This window comes from Stenella coeruleoalba (genome assembly GCF_951394435.1).
Source record: "Stenella coeruleoalba genome assembly, chromosome: 10".
Classification (NCBI taxonomy): domain Eukaryota; kingdom Metazoa; phylum Chordata; class Mammalia; order Artiodactyla; family Delphinidae; genus Stenella; species Stenella coeruleoalba.
In genome coordinates, this window is record NC_137156.1 from 35281144 (window position 1) to 35297430 (window position 16287).

Here is a 16287-nt window from a genome sequence, read left to right on the forward strand (position 1 = left end):
GAACTTCGGGTGGGACCACGCGGCACAGAACACCTGGGAAGGTCTCATAAGCAGCTGTCACAGCCGTGACTCCCCCCAGCTGCACCCCCAGCCCTGAGGCTCCTTCACACGATCCTCTCTTGTTCACTGCCTGTCTTCATCCCCAGCTGTCAATTCGTGTGTCTCAAAATGACATAAGTTACACATCTTGAAGAACTAGGGATTCATCATGTGACAATGTCGACTCAGAAAGCAGTACTTCTTCGAGCCTGTCACAAACCCAGGGGTTTTTATCTTGATAGTGGATGATTACAGGGTCTTTGGTGCTATTAAGGACCTACATTCTTATGTGTTACCATCTGATGAATAGGTGATTTTATGGGTTGAATTAAGTCCCCCCAAAAGGTATATTAAGTCATAACCCCTGGGGATCTGTGAATGTGACTTTATTGGAAATAGGGTCTTTGCAGATGTAATCAAGTTAAGATGAGGGCATTAGGGTGGGCCCTGATCCAATGTGACCAGAGACCTTATCAGAAGAGGAGAAGACAGAGGGAGGAAGGTCACTTGAAGACGGAGGCACAGATTGGAGTGATGCTACCACAAGCCAAGGAACACCTGGAGCCCCAGAAGCTGGAAGAGGCAGGAGGGATCCTCCTCATAGGTGTCAGAGGGAGCGTGACCCTGCCAATATCTCTGTGTGTGTGTGTGTGTGTGTTTTGCAGTACGAGGGCCTCTCACTGTTGTGGCCTCTCCCATTGCGGAGCAACAGGCTCTGGACGTGCAGGCTCAGCAGCCATGGTTCACTGGCCCAGCCACTCCGCGGCATGTGGGATCTTCCCGGACCGGGGCACGAACCCGTGTCCCCTGCATCGGCAGGCGGACTCTCAACTACTGCGCCACCAGGGAAGCCCTGCCAATATCTTAATTTCAGACTTCTGGCCTCCAGAACGGTGAGCGAATACACTTATCTTGTTTTAAACCACCCAGTGTGTGGCACTTTGTAACAGCAGCCCTAGGAAACGAATACAGGAGGAAAAAGAGTGTACCATTTCAGTGGAGACAGCTGGGGGGTGGTAGGAAGGAAAGTGCTTGATTTAAGGGGACCCTGGAATCCCCTGTCTTTGTCTACCCAGCAGGTCTTCCTCTCTTTTCTTTCCTCTACCTCCCTTCAACTCTGTAGCCAATGGATCCGTCAATCATTAATGACCAACACTGGCAACCTGCCCCATGCACCTGGCTTTGTGCTGGAGGCCGGGAGGGACACAGCAACATCACAGCTGAACTCATGACCTCCTGGGCCCCTGGGGGGCGTGGTAAAGGGTGTGGCCTCCAGGGTTAGAGCACTAAGGCAACAGGCCCTGATGTCAGGGGAAGGAGTCTGGTCTCTATTCTGAAGACAGTGGCCCCCGTGGAGTTTAGAATAATACCAGGGGCCTCCAAAACATGGGGGAAGATGCTCCGGAGCCAGGAAGTTGAGCAAGGGCTCACTAATCCACTCCAGTGACAGCGAGGGTCTGAACCAGGATGGGGTGGAGAAGAGGATGGGACAGATTGGACAGTCATGGAGCTAACATCGAGAGCACTTGATACCTGGGGGAGAGGGGGCTGTGGAGAGGAACATGTAACATGATTCCTTGTTTTTTTGCCAGAGTTACCTGGAAGGACAGTAATGGGAGGGTGTTAGACTCCATCAAGGCGGGGGCTCCCCACGTCCTTCCCCGGCCACCTCCCCAGCACCCCGCAGGCCTGCAGGAGGTGGGCGCTCAATGAATGAGCGGCAGGGAGGGAACCACAGGAGTGATCGCAGGTTTGGAGGGGTGCTAATTAAGCTTAAGAGACCGTGTGGCAATCACGTCAAACTGTCCAGAGGGCTGCTGGAAATGCAAACTTGGATAGAGGAGCAGAAGCTTGGGGGCCAACAGCAGCAAAGTGAAAATGCTAGCTCCACCCAGGTTTAAAGCCCAGAGATGGCTCAGATCTTCAAGCAGCCTGCGGGCTCTGTGAGATTTGTCAAAACAGTGATTTTAGAGACAATATCAGTGGCTGGTGGGGAGGGAGCACAGTGATGGGCTAAGGTAACCAAGGATTCTCACGGCGACCTTGAGGGATAGGAGTGGGCAAGTCCATTTCCTGCTGGAGTCTCACGTGCCCCAACCTCGCCTGCACGGCTGGGGGGAACACCGGGAATTCCGTCCTCCTCTATCGCCGCTTTGAAATGTCAGCATGAATACTTTTCTCATAGAAAAAACGATTTTAAGGCTTTAGTTTTAAAATCAAAAGGGGTTTTAGAGCTGGGAAGCCGTGCTGGCCATAATGAGACGTGTGTTTTTTGGGGCCATTAACGGGACTTGGAGGTCAGTGATGACCTATAAATGTATTCATGCATTCAGGCCCTGGTCAGCTTTCGCCGACTGCTTCCAGGTGCCCTGGAGATGGCGTCTGCAGTCAGGAGACAGCCGGCCATGCCCACCAGCCACAGTGACACCCACCTGCACCTCCCCACCTGCACGCTCCTTCTTGCTCACCCCTGCTGCTGTGGCGCTGACCCCGATGTTTCAGTATCTCTCGGAAGCTCTGAGACACCTTTCAGGAAAACCACAGGTCCTAACCCAGGTTGTCATTTTCTCTGTCTCCTCTACAGGATGCCCCCAGGCAGCCCAGCACCCCAACCTCCTGGCTCACCCCACCCCCCCTCCATAATCGCTTCATGCTGCGGTTGTAGCATCTGGAGTCAGTCTGACCTGGGCTCCAGTCCTGACCACTTAGATCCTGACCACACACAGCCAGACTCTCAGGCCTCAGCTTCCCCATTTGTGAAAGGTTCTCTCCTTGTCTGTACCCTCCTGGGCCCGGCGTGGTGCCTGGCCCGCATCTGACGCTCCGCAGACACCGAGTGGGTGTGTGAATGTGTGCTTCCTGGGAGTGCTGTACGGACGCACACGAACGCGCGTTGCTTGCTCAATAGACGTGCTCAGTGACGTTTAAGTTGGCTTGCAGATATTGGTTATATTATACCAGCCTCCTCCTGGTGTCCTGCTTGGTTCCCCTCTGAAAAGCCTTTGCCCATCTTCACCAGGACCAATCGGCCTCACTCTCCGGGTCCTGGAAGACTTCCGCCTTCCTCATGCAGGCTTCCCTGGCTGTCCCCAGCCTGGGTAACTCCCTCACCTGGCTGACGTCTGCCTTTTGGTAAGTTGCTCTGAGTTTGGGACTTGCACTCACACTGCAGCACCCACCCGAATTCTAAGCCCTACAAGGTGCTTTGTTATCTGTCTTTGCTTAGTAGATACTCCCAAAGACAGGTGGGCTGGTCAGTGGGTCACTGATTCAGTCACCAGAAAGGAATCCTGGATTAATCACATTGGGGCATAACCATAAGACACTGACTGTGGCCTGAGGCCAATCCAGGCATTGGCAGTACACACAGGCCTGCACACACATGTGCGCACACTTGCACGTGCCACGGCATACTTGAGGAGGTCGTCTTTGCTTTCCTATAAAGCTCCACGGAGCTGTGTCCCAGTGGGGAGGGCCCGGGTCTGAGCATGGAGGTGGCCCACACCACACGATGCGAGGAGGCTCTTATAGGTCCCGGGGCTGGTTCAGTGAGATACGGCTGCTGCTCCGCTACTGACAGGGTTGTCCTGGGAAGAAGAGAAAAGGGACAGAGTTGTGCAGCCCAAAACCAGGCGGGGACGCTGCTAAGCCCGGGAGGTGTGGGGATGAGAGGGGTCCACAGGGGTCCCAGCCTGGGGTTATTTCCTAAGGCAGGTGGGCTGACATCTGGCAGTAGGGTTTGACTTCAGGTGAAAATATACTCACACACACGGACACCCATTCATGCCACACACAGACACACACACACACCCCTGAGGTAGTAGGTACATAGTTTCCTAACACACCCTGCTTACACACTGGTAGAGTACAGGCTCTAGCTGGTTTCTCTTGACAAAGAAGTAGGAGCAGGGAGGGGATGTGCCCTTAGAAGGGAAGTGGCACATACACAGTGTGCAAGCTCGCTGAATGTTGAGTGATTGGTACACTAGCTCAGCAAATATCTACATATTTACTGAGACCACAGTGTGCCAAACACTGAGCATACCAGACACACACACACACACACACACACACACACTCACACACACTCACACACTCACACACACTCACACAACACTCACACTCACACACACTCACACACACACTCACACACTCACACTCACACACACACTCACACACACACACACACTCACACACACACACACACACACACTCACACACTCATATATCCACAGACGCCCAGGAGTGGCCAATGCACTCTATCCCATCCCCCGTAAGAATAGCAAAATGGGAAGCTCATAGTCTTAACGGCCAGCTCCAGGCCCGATACTATTTCCCTAGTTACCTCTCCTGGGGCTGGGGGCCAAGTGTCATGTCACCCACACAGCCTCCCATGATGTAGGTCCTATTATTAGGCCCATTTTACAGATGAAGAAATAGAGGCATGGAAGGCAAGTTGCCTAAGACCATACAGCTAGATAGAGCCGCTCAGGTAATAAATGCTGGCGTCTAGGAGAATGTGTGATGCGCTTGCTGGAGTTCATCATGCCTAAGTAATAAACTGACATCATCTTTTGTACCTCGATCTCTTCATTAGTTGCTACCACTCACTTTCCCTAGACCCAGCAGAAGAGGAACCCCAGAACAGAGTGCTGGACTGGCATTAGGGCAGCTCCATTCTGCAGCCAGCTCAGCCTGTCCCTCTGTGTGTGACCCTGGGCAAGACCCTCCCTGACCCTGGCACTCAGTGTACACATCTGTAGGAGGAGGAATTGGGACTAGCTGGCTTCCAAAGTGCCTCCCGGTCCCACCATCCTGTCGCACATCAGTCTGCTGACTCCACGGAGGATGGGGGATCATGCAGAAGCTGCTGTTTGTGACTTTTCCAGGGCTCCTCCTACCTGGGCATCGCCCCCAGGTTGGTTCTGTTTTGCAGTGAAGCCAGCCGTGTAGGAGTGCCTAGCTGCCTGTCTCTTTTGAGTTGTCCCTTTTGGGATGTCTTTTCACACCTCCCAGTGCTGGGTGGGAGTAGATGAATGCCACATGTTTGCTGGGACGAGGCCCCTTCCTTCCCCTCCGTGGGATGCTTTCAGCACAGAACCTGGGGATGGATGCCTCTGATCTGACCTTCTGTGAGCTGCTAGGGGTTGTCTGCATGGCAGCAATCCATCACTGTCTCTGTGTGAGCCCTTCTTCGCCGATCCCCAAAGGCCAGAGGAAATGCTTCCTTTGCCAGAGCTCGTTCCTGACTAACGGAGGAAGTGAATTAATTACGTAGCCTCAGGCATGTCGTGGTCCCTCTCTGGGCCTCAATTTTCACAGCTGTACAATGAAAGGATTGGACCAGACAGTCCCCCAAGATACTTCCACATCTGATATTGTAAGGTTTATTTCATTTCTGTGTTTGTTTCATGTTCCTCCCAGTGCCCTCGTAGTTCCCATGTCTTACATACATCATATCGGCTGGTTGGGCTTTTAAGCTGCTTCCAACACTCCACTGGAGGGACATAGCACACTGGGCTAAGTGCTGTTTTGTCGGATGAACTTGCTATTCAAACATGGTTAATATTGAGGTTTTGTTTATGAAGTAACACTGCATGGAAAAGGCAGAACAGACAAGAGGATGCACATGTTGGTTAGAACATGGGGAAATGTCTAACGTCACTTGAGAAGGAACTCCGAGAGATGCGGTGTTTGAGTTTCATGCTCAGTGGATTATTCTGGCTGTAATGTTGCTTGAAGTTAATAATTTCTAAAAAATGTGGCTGATGAGACTAAGTGGCCTTCCAGATTTCGTCAAGGAGCCTATGGGGCTTCCCTAAAATTTCATTAGGAAGAGACTAATTTAAAGATTAACTAATGGAAGAGATGCAGTTATCTAATTAATTGTAGTAGGCGCCAGAGGTAATGTAGAGAGAGAAGTTCCAGGCAAATGATAGAGACCAAAAAACAAACAAACAAACAAAAAGAAAAAAAAAAGAGTAGAGCTGAAGTGTAAAGAATCGTCAGTGTTTCTGTGGCCCAGAGTGGAAGGTTCCCTTTCCAAATGATGAGTCCCAGTACCCAAAGAGTGATGCCCTTGGAATCTGGACCCCTCTATACCTATGGGATGAAAATAACCTTGAGATGACTTTCAACTTCCTTTCACTTATTCAAAATTCCTCAGCAGCTTTTTAATCAAATTTAGTTTCTATGCAAACCTGCCCAACAGGAAGAAGCACCTTGCAAATATCACTGCTAAACTGCCAGATAAATCTCTCAGTATAAATAATAACAGCAGCTATGAGTTACAGTGCCTTCTACGTAAAAGGTACTTCACACGCATCTAACTATAATTTTTATAATAACCCCGCATGGTGAGGATTAATATTTCAGGGCTACCATGTACAATCATGTAGCTGGCACCCTGCACAACTCTGGGGACACCATTCACACTGGAGTCTTTGTGAATGGTAGCTTTGGAAGTTGTGCAGTGCACAACCTGTACTACTGTACAGGTTTAATCATAATATAACAAGACTTCTACGGTGTTCTGTTCTGTTCTAAGCACTTACATGCACATATGTCAGGTCATTTAATCCTCGTGCCCACCATGCAAGGTGTCTGGGTTCAAAATATATCTTTCTGTCATCCCACATTGCCACTTGGGCAATTATTTTAATACACTGTCACATGGTCTCTGGTCAGCTTCTCTGCCTGTGACTAATATGCAACTGTCAGAGGGTGACTGTATTGAGTTCCTGAACCTGAGAATCTGAGAACCAGGCCCTCGATCTCAGTGACCCACCAAGGCAGACATTCTGGGAGGCCCTCCCAAGGTGACCGGGGAGCCATGTTCATCGATCACTACGTTTACCATGCACCACTGTCCCTTCCTGAGGAGGGGGCACGCGCTCCACATTTTTGTAGAATAAGAACATGAAACATTTTGAAAGATTGAGTTGACTCCATAAGAAGAAAAAAGTAGAGGAACAATCTGATGACCACTCCTACCCCAAACCCTCACATCTGAGGTACCAAGGAGGGTGACAGGACAATGCTCAGATCAGCAGGTTTCTATGACTGACCTCTGGCTGGGTTTGGCACATTGTGTCCCAGAAGGAGAGAAAAAGACAATGGTGGTCCTGTCGAGAGCCCTGGTCCTAACTCCTCCTTTTACTCACATGCTGGTATGATGTGTCTGGCCTCACAGATGGCTAGAGAAATCCTTTTGTGGTTAAATGGGATGAGGTATCAAACAGTCCCTCCATGAAAAAGGTGCACCAGTTCACAGACATGAATCGTGAGGGCCACAGCTCACTCCCTGTACATACGTGTGAGGCGGCTGCCCCAGGTCTTTCTTCTCTGCAACTCCTGTCACCCAGTTTTCAGTACAACCGTCACCCTCTCTCCCTCGGGTGGGGAAGACTTCTGTCCTCCACACCCGCATAGCCCCCGTGGATTTCAAGTAGTCTTGCTGTTGCCATAGTAACTCGACCCAGCCTGCTTGTTGCAAAGAGTGGAGATTGCATTCTGTCATCTTGTCCACATGCCTGGGCCAGCTTGACTCGGGAGAGGGAGAGAGGGATGCTGGCCTTCAGTCCGACTGGACAACTTCATGTCCCTCAGTCACTTGGGCTTGGTGGGAAAAAGCAGATCAGCTCAGCGTGGTTTCTCACACCCGATTGCCCTTTATATCCCATCTACACTGTGGAGCATTTCCTGCTTAACTTCCCCACATGTTCTTCCTCTTCCAGAATGTTCCCCAGGCCCCTCCAACATGTTAACTGTCATCCTTAACCCCAACCCATTTTCCCAGAGGCCTCCAGTCCCTCCCATGGATCAGACCCAGAAGCAGGTGTGGGGCTTTGTGTCAAAAGAACTGGAGAAAGAACCCAAGCCAGAAAACCTGGTCCTTTGGGCAAAACTCCAAACTCCTCAGCCCAAGATTCTCTCTTCACAGGGTCAACACAAATGGAATATACAGGATATAGGAGTCACCGTCTTTAACTTATTCCAAAAGGTTAGGGAGAGTCCCCCAAGATCTCTAATTTTCCTTCAGTCATTGCCAGGATTTCTCTGAGCTATCTATATTAATCCTGATTTTTCTCCCTCAAGGTAAGTATTTTGTCATAGTTACCTTGCTAAAAATTATTTCTTTTTTAAGAAACTCTTTCACTGCGATATTCAATTGTTATGATTCTTATTACAGTCTGTGCTTAATTCCTAACCACTCCTCAGAACCAAGGCAAGTCCATCTCTCCTCTTGATCCTAAAGTGACCTGTTTAGGCAGCCCCTTGCATCTCAGGAGGCTGTGAAGGTGGTGCTGAGGGTCTTTTGAAAGGACTCTGCACGGTGGCTTCAGAGCTGGTGTTGGATGTTCAAATTTGCAGTCCAGCAGCTCATGAATACATACTTTGTTAATTTATTTGGTTGTAAAATTTTTAGTTCATACATATACGTGTTTTTTAGCAAAGATTTTTTTTTTTTCTTTGCGGTACGCGGGCCTCTCACTGTTGTGGCCTCTCCCGTTGCAGAGCACAGGCTCTGGACGCGCAGGCTCAGCGGCCATGGCTCATGGGCTCAGCCTCTCCACGGCATGTGGGATCTTCCCGGACCAGGGCACGAACCCGTGTCCCCTGCATCGGCAGGTGGACCCTCAACCACTGCGCCACCAGGGAAGCCCTCCTGGTCCCTTTTAACTCCGCTAAAACTGTTCTTGCTAAGGTCACCAATGACCTCCTTATGGTAAAAAATTAATACGTTTTCTTTCTGGTACCTAATGTCCAGTCTGCTTCATTTGATCTCTTTAGCCACACTTCTTTTCTGCAAACTTTGGTCCCACAGAATCATACACATGGAACACACTATTATTTCTCTGTGGTCTCCTCTTTCATGATCTCAGGGCTTCGGGACTCAAAGGGTTTTAAGCACCTGTTGTAGCAGTGCATTGCACAGCTATAAATGGCAGTGTTGCTATTTCCTGCTGCTGTTCACCATTCCCACGAGGCTTGTGGGCTTACTCTTTCCGTGTATTCCCCAGCAAGCCTGGTAGTGTGGACTTTCAGTTGTGAAACGAAGGAAAGTTGAAAGGAAATGAAAAGGGACATGAGAACGATCCATGTAAATGACCCTATTGGTCAGACTTCAATCCTGATGCTCTAGGAGAATAGGACATGTTTATTTGCACTTGAAAAAATGTTAATAAAATACTTAAAATACTGTCTGTTCTACAGATACTGTAATCCCTTGAGTCACAAAGCCTCCTTTGTGACCCAGGACAGCATCAAAATAGTCCCTGGAAAGTATTTTGAGAGGGAGATAGTGAAAACAAAAGATCTGGAACTAGACAGTCTGTCCCCACGTCCTGTCCGTAGACACCTTTCAGTCCTCCTTTTCTAGCCGGAAGAGCTCTCCAGAGGCAGAATTCCATTATCTCCATTACCCAACCATCTTTTGTGGATCTTGTATTTCATATGGTCCATCTCATAATGGCTCTGCCTCTTCTGCCCCCATCTAGGTTGTACGTGCAAAAAGCCCATCAGAAATAGCCCTCATCACATGCAGGGATTCTCAGTGACTGCCGGGAGGAGAAGAAAACCTCCCCTAGCTGTTATTTTTTTAAATAAATTGATGGCTGGGAAGCATAAATAATTTTAAAAAGCTACTTCCTTCTAACAGATTCAAACAATTTGTCCAGTCACTGAATACAGAGGAATTTATGTTTGAACAAGCATTTCCTGGAAATACTTTAACCAATGTTATCATCTCTGGTGGCTTAGGTGATAAAGAGCATAGATAAAAAATATGGGAGGGCTTCCCTGGTGGCGCAGTGGTTGAGAGTCCGCCTGCTGATGCAGGGGACACGGGTTCGTGCCCCGGTCCGGGAAGTTTCCACGTGCCGCGGAGCGGCTGTGCCCGTGAGCCATGGCCGGTGGACCTGCACGTCCGGAGCCTGTGCTCCGCATCAGGAGAGGCCACAACAGTGAGAGGCCCACGTGCCGAAAAAAAAAAAAAATCTATCTATATATATATATATATAGATAGATAGATATTTGTATCTTGAGGGTAGATGTCTCTTTGATATTTATAAATCATGGCTGTTTCCAACTGGTTTACATTCAGATCCTGTTCTTGTGTCTGGTCCTTCTAACCTTGCCTCTACCAGCTACGATCTTCCCTCTCTCAGATTCATGTCCCTCTTATCCTACTAGGGCAGGAGACCCTGACCGGACAGGGGAAAAAACAGGGCCTCGAGAGTTTTTGACATTTGTCGATGGCTTTCCCTCTGCTACCACTCTTGGATTCCTCATCTGCAGTCTCTCCACTGCCGTGTGCAGAGGAGAAAGTTTTAATATCCTTCATCTCTTTACAAATTAACACTGAAATGCTGCTGACAACCCTTATCCTTTCCAAGGTTTAAATCCCAGGGCTCTTGAGCTGTGACAATTCAAATGAGCAAGATTTCCAAGAACTGATGAGTGAGGCTTTAAATGTCTCCTAGAAGCAAGCTGCCAGATCCTCCTTTAAAGACTTCTGTAGAGCAAAGTGGTTGGTGAGCAGCTGCCTGTGGAAGCATGCGTGTGCTCTGCAGTGATGGTGGGGAAGATGCTTTTAAGAGTAATTTTAAACTGAAACAGCTGGAAGAAACCTTAGGAACGAATTCACCAACAAATACATTTTAAGGATGAATAAAACAGACCTAAGGAGGGTTAAGTTGTTTTTTCAAGGTGATAGTGTCAACTTCAACTTAAGTCTCCTAAGAGTAGGGCTAAAAAATATCTAAAGAAATAATGGTTGAAAATTTCCCCAATTTGGTAAAATCATAAGCATAGAGATTCAGGAACCTGAGCAGCCCCAAACAGGATCATCCTAACGAATCCTTACTAAGACACGTCATAATCAAACTTCTGAAAACTTGCAAAGAAGGAATCTTGAAAGCATCAAGTGAAACATGATACCTTACCTACAGAATAAAAACAATCTGAACGATAACATATTTCTCATTAGAGGCTCTAAGGAAGTGGTACAACATTTTTCAAGTGCTGAGAAAACAGATTGTCCCAGTGGATAAAAATACATGATCCAACTCCATGCTGTCTACAAGAAAGTCACTTCAAAAGTAATAGTATAGGTAAGTTGAAAAGAAAAGGATTGAAAAAGATATACCATGTAAATGTTAATCAAATTAAAACAAGAGTAGCTATATTATTATCAGAAAAACTAGACTTCAGCACAAGGAAAATTACCAGGGACAGAGAGGGTCATAACAGGATGATAAAAGGATCAACCCACCAAAAAGACATTGCAACTCTAAACGTGAATGGACCCAGGGACAGAGCCGAAAAATATGTGAAGTGAAAACTAAGAGGTGAAGGAAAAAAGCAGAAATAGACAAATCCACAATTATAGTTGGAGGTTTCAGAACTCTCATGTCTCAACATGCGATAGAACAATCAGACAGAAAACTATAGCAACTATATCAACAAGGGTATGGAAGAACCCAACAGCACTATTGACAGGCAGAATCTAATAGACATTTATAGAGCACTCGACCCAACAAGAGCAAAGTACCCCTTCTTAAGTGCCCACGGAACACAGACCGAGCGAGATAGGCCACATTCTGGGCCACAGAAACGACCTCAAAATTTTTTAAAAAATTGAAATCATGCAGAGTGTTCTTGAGACTAAAAGTCAAAGCAGAAAGATGAAATGAAAATCTCTAAACACTTGGAACAGCTAAGTTATCCATGGTTCAAAGAGGAAAACACAAGGCAAAGTATATACATATATATAAAAAATACATATATTAAAAAATAATATGCTATAAATTATATATTATATTTATGTCCACTAAAGCAGTACTGAAAAATAAATTTATAGAACTTCAAGTTTATATTAGAAAAGAGGAAATGTCTCAAATCAATAATCTAAGCTCTTACCTTAAGAACCTAGAAAAAGAACAAAATAAACACAAAGCCAGTAGAAATAATAAAGAGCAGAAAACAACGAAATTGGAAACAGAAAAGCAATAGAGAAAACCAGTAACAGAAAAGTTGTTTTTTTTAAAGATTAATAAAATTGACAAACTTCTAGCAAAATTAACACAGAAAAAAAGAGAAAACTCAAATTTCTAACATCAGGAATGAAACAGTAGATATCATCACTGATCTCACAGACATCAAAAGGATAATATGAGGACACTACAAACAATTCTACACACGTAAATTTGACAATTTAGGTGAAATGGACCAATTCCTCGCAAAGAACAAACTACCACAACTTACCCAATATAAAAGAGATCATTTGAGTAGCCCTATCACTGTAAAGGAAATTAAAATTGTAAGTTAAAAACTCCTGAAAAAGAACTCTCCAGGCCCAGATGATTTCAGTGGCGAATTCTACCAAACAATTAAAGAAGAATTAATACCAATTCTACAACCATCTTTTCCAGAAAATAGAAGAGAAGGGAACAGTTTTTAATTCATTTTAGAAGCCAATGCAGGGAAACCTTGTTTCATTTTTAATTTAATTTAATTTTATTTTTTGCGGTACACGGGCCTCTCACTGTTGTGGCCTCTCCCATTGCGGAGCACAGGCTCCGGATGCGCAGGCTCAGCGGCCATGGTTCACGGGCCCAGCCGCTCCGCGGCATGTGGGATCTTCCCGGACCGGGGCACAAACCCGTGTCGCCTGCATTGGCAGGTGGACTCTCAACCACTGTGCCACCAGGGAAGCCCAAACCTTGTTTTACTGAACTCCATTTTATTGCTCTTTGCATATATTGCATTTTGCACAGATTGAGGGGTTTGTGGCAACCTGCGTTGAGCAAGTCTATCAGCACTATTTTTCCAACAGCATGTGCTCACTTCGTGTCTCTGTGTCACATTTTGGTAATTCTCGCAGTATTTCAAACCCTCCGATAGCAAAAAGATTATAAGTCACTGAAGGCTCCAATGATGGTTAGCACTTTTTAGCAATAAAATATTTTAAAATTAAGGAATGCACATTGTTTTTTTAAGGCATAATGCTATTGCACATTTAATAGTGTAAACATAACTTTTATATGCACTGGGAAACCAAAACAATTGTGTGACTTGCTTTATTGTGATATTTGCTTTGCTGCAGTGGTCTGGAACCGAACCTACAATATCTCCAAAGTACGCCTGTATTACCTTGACCCCAGACAACGATAGTGCAAAAAAAAGAAAACTAAAGACCAGAATCCCTCATGAATGTAGATGCAAACATTCTTAACAAACTATCAGCAAATAGAATTCAGCAATTTATAAAAAAACAACCTCAAAAGGTCGCATACTATCTGATTTCACTTATATAACATTTTCAGAATGACACAATTATAGAGATGGAGAACAAATTAGTGGTTGCCAAGGGTTAGGGATGTGGTAATTGTGGTGTGTGAGGGGGTGTAACTATGGCATGGAGAGCATGGGGGAGAGTTTTGTGGCAGTGGAATAGTTCTGTATCTTGACTGAGGTGAAGGTGACACAAATCTACACGTGGGAAAAAATGGCATACAACTATATCCACATTGTTCCAATATGTTTCCTGGTTTTGATACTGTATTATCGTAACATTAAGATTTAACCATTAGGGGAAACTGGGAGAAGGGTACACGGTGCTCTGTACTGTCTTTGCAACTTCCTATGGATCTATGATTATTCGAAAACAAAGAGTTTAAAAACCACTTTGTCCATATCTCAGACAACAGACTCAAGATGCTAGGTTTTGGTCTACCTCTGGCTAGGTCCCCACGCCCACACTACTGCTGTGTCAGTTTCCTAGGGAGCGTCAGTTCCCACAACACGTTTCCTCAAGTCTTAATATTTGCAGCTCCTTCTTCCAGTTAACAAATTATAACCCTGCACCGAGGTACCAGTGAAGCCATGATTTTGTCCTTAGCTTCTAAACTCAATGTCTTTTCTGTCTCTCTTTGGTCTCTGCTTCACCGTTTGGGAAATCAGAAGCAGAAAGATGGTAGAGAAGGTTGGCTTGGTAGCACCAGGTCTTGTTCACTGGGCATCTTTGGTCCCTCTCCCAGAGACAGCCCTGATCTGAAGCCAGAGTTAAGAAGGCTGGACTTGGAGTCTCAGCTGTGAGCTGGATGGTGAAGAAAAGCCAACATTGCTGGCTGGAGAGAACATACTGGGAGCGCAAAGTGCCAGAGCTGGACTGGGGATGGGCCTGAGGCAGACAGGAACCCAGGAACACCAGGTGCAGATCAGAACCCAGTCACTTCTGGAATGAATCTTCTTATCAGGGCCTTACTTGGTCTAAGAATGGAACACTGAACGTGGCAGCCTCCTCCAAGGCAGTCTCATTTATTTCTAACAAATATCCTGGAAACTTTTACATGTATGCCACGTTATACAAGGTAACGGAATGCTTGCCTAGACCCATGTGCACTTGAGTCTTCCAACCCATGTGCACTAAGTAACCAGGGTAGAGTCAATAGCTTAATTAAATGACCAAGGTCAAAACTGATCACACGAAGAAAATTCATGAGGATTTGGGACAGTGTAGACAAAGGTTTCTTTCCACTTCAACCACTGCATTCACTCTGACCTTGCCACAGTGTTCTTGGAGAGAAGGGAAGAACGAATTCACAGTGGGTCCGCAAAGGCTGACCTTTGGAATCTTTATTCCACTGAAGGTTGGTTCACGTCAATGCTCCATTTGAACCATTCGTGGCATATTTCCACTAAAATAGCTTCTTAGAAGTCAAGTTCATCATATGCCAGGGTACCTCTCTGATATCCTAATTCAGTCTAGGGCTTTTATTTTGTTTGTTTGTTTGTTTGTTTACTCTTATACCTCAAATCTTGTCTGTGCACTGGAATTCTGTTGTCAATCACCCTCCAACCCTCAGAGCCTAGCACTGCACTCCTGGGCAGAGGAAGGAGGGACACACGTATGGTCAGCCTTATTTTTGCCCAAACTGGGCAGTGGAGCAGCCCATCCAAGCCACCCCTGGGTGACTTGGTCCTCTTTTACCAGCAGGTGGACTCTTGTCCACAATCTCATTACACGTTAGACTCAGCTCAGTAACTGGTATTCAAGATCTTCATTTCCTCACCTCAGTAGAAGCTTAAGACTCAACTTGCGATGCTGAGTCCCTCCTCTCTCTAAGCATAGGAAATGAGCTGGCACTGAGCCTGGAGGACGAAACTTAAAAGTCTGCCGGCAGAGTACCAGGGCATTGAAGCCACGAAGCAGCTGAAGCCAGTTTGAAACAAGGCATTTTTCAACGCTCAGTAATGAAACTCCAACTCCCAAGAATAGGGCTAAAACACTAGCATCTTAGGAGTTCCCCCAGAAATACCCAGTGTATTACTCGGAGGCATCACAACTCTGAAACATCAACTCTTTCACAGCATTTTCAGCGTGTCTACCCTTTCTGATCTCAACATTTTCTGAGATTGGGCAAATTCAGCACTGATTCGTGAAACACACTCCAGAGTTTATGAAGAATGCTCACACATGCCACACTCATTTGATTCCCAACCAATCCTGAGGTAGGCAGAACAGGACTGTAAGAATAAGAACAATGCCCACCGCAGAATGCAAAACGTCATTATCTTAACAGTGAACACAGTTCTTTTCACCCCTTCCTCCAAGATTAAACCCCTTTCTTTCTTTCTTTTTTTTTTTTAAAGAAGATGTTGGGGGTAGGAGTTTATTAATTAATTAATTTATTTTTGCTGTGTTGGGTCTTCATTTCTGTGCGAGGGCTTTCTCTAGTTGCGGCAAGCAGGGGGCACTCTTCATCGCAGTGCGCGGGCCTCTCACTATCACGGCCTCTCTTGTTGCGGAGCACAGGCTCCAGACGCGCAGGCTCAGTAGTTGTGGCTCACGGGCCTAGCCGCTCCGCGGCATGTGGGATCCTCCCAGACCAGGGCTCAAACCCGTGTCCCCTGCATTAGCAGGCAGATTCTCAACCACTGCGCCACCAGGGAAGTCCCCTTTATTTATTTCTTAAGGAGATATGCTTAAATGTTAAACCAAGAGCTATCCATATTGATCCCAGGTTCAAGGAATTTTGTTTATATATTGTTCTCATTTAATCAGAGAATCATGAAAATCACTTATAAGTGAATTTATTTCTCATTATTTCTTTTCAATAAACATCACCAAATAACTTAATTCATCATTAAGACTTTCTAAGTGATCAAATTGTGCCCAGTAATTTGGGTTTCAAAAATATCTGGCTTCTTTTTTGTAGTTTTAGAGTCAATAGAAACCAGAAA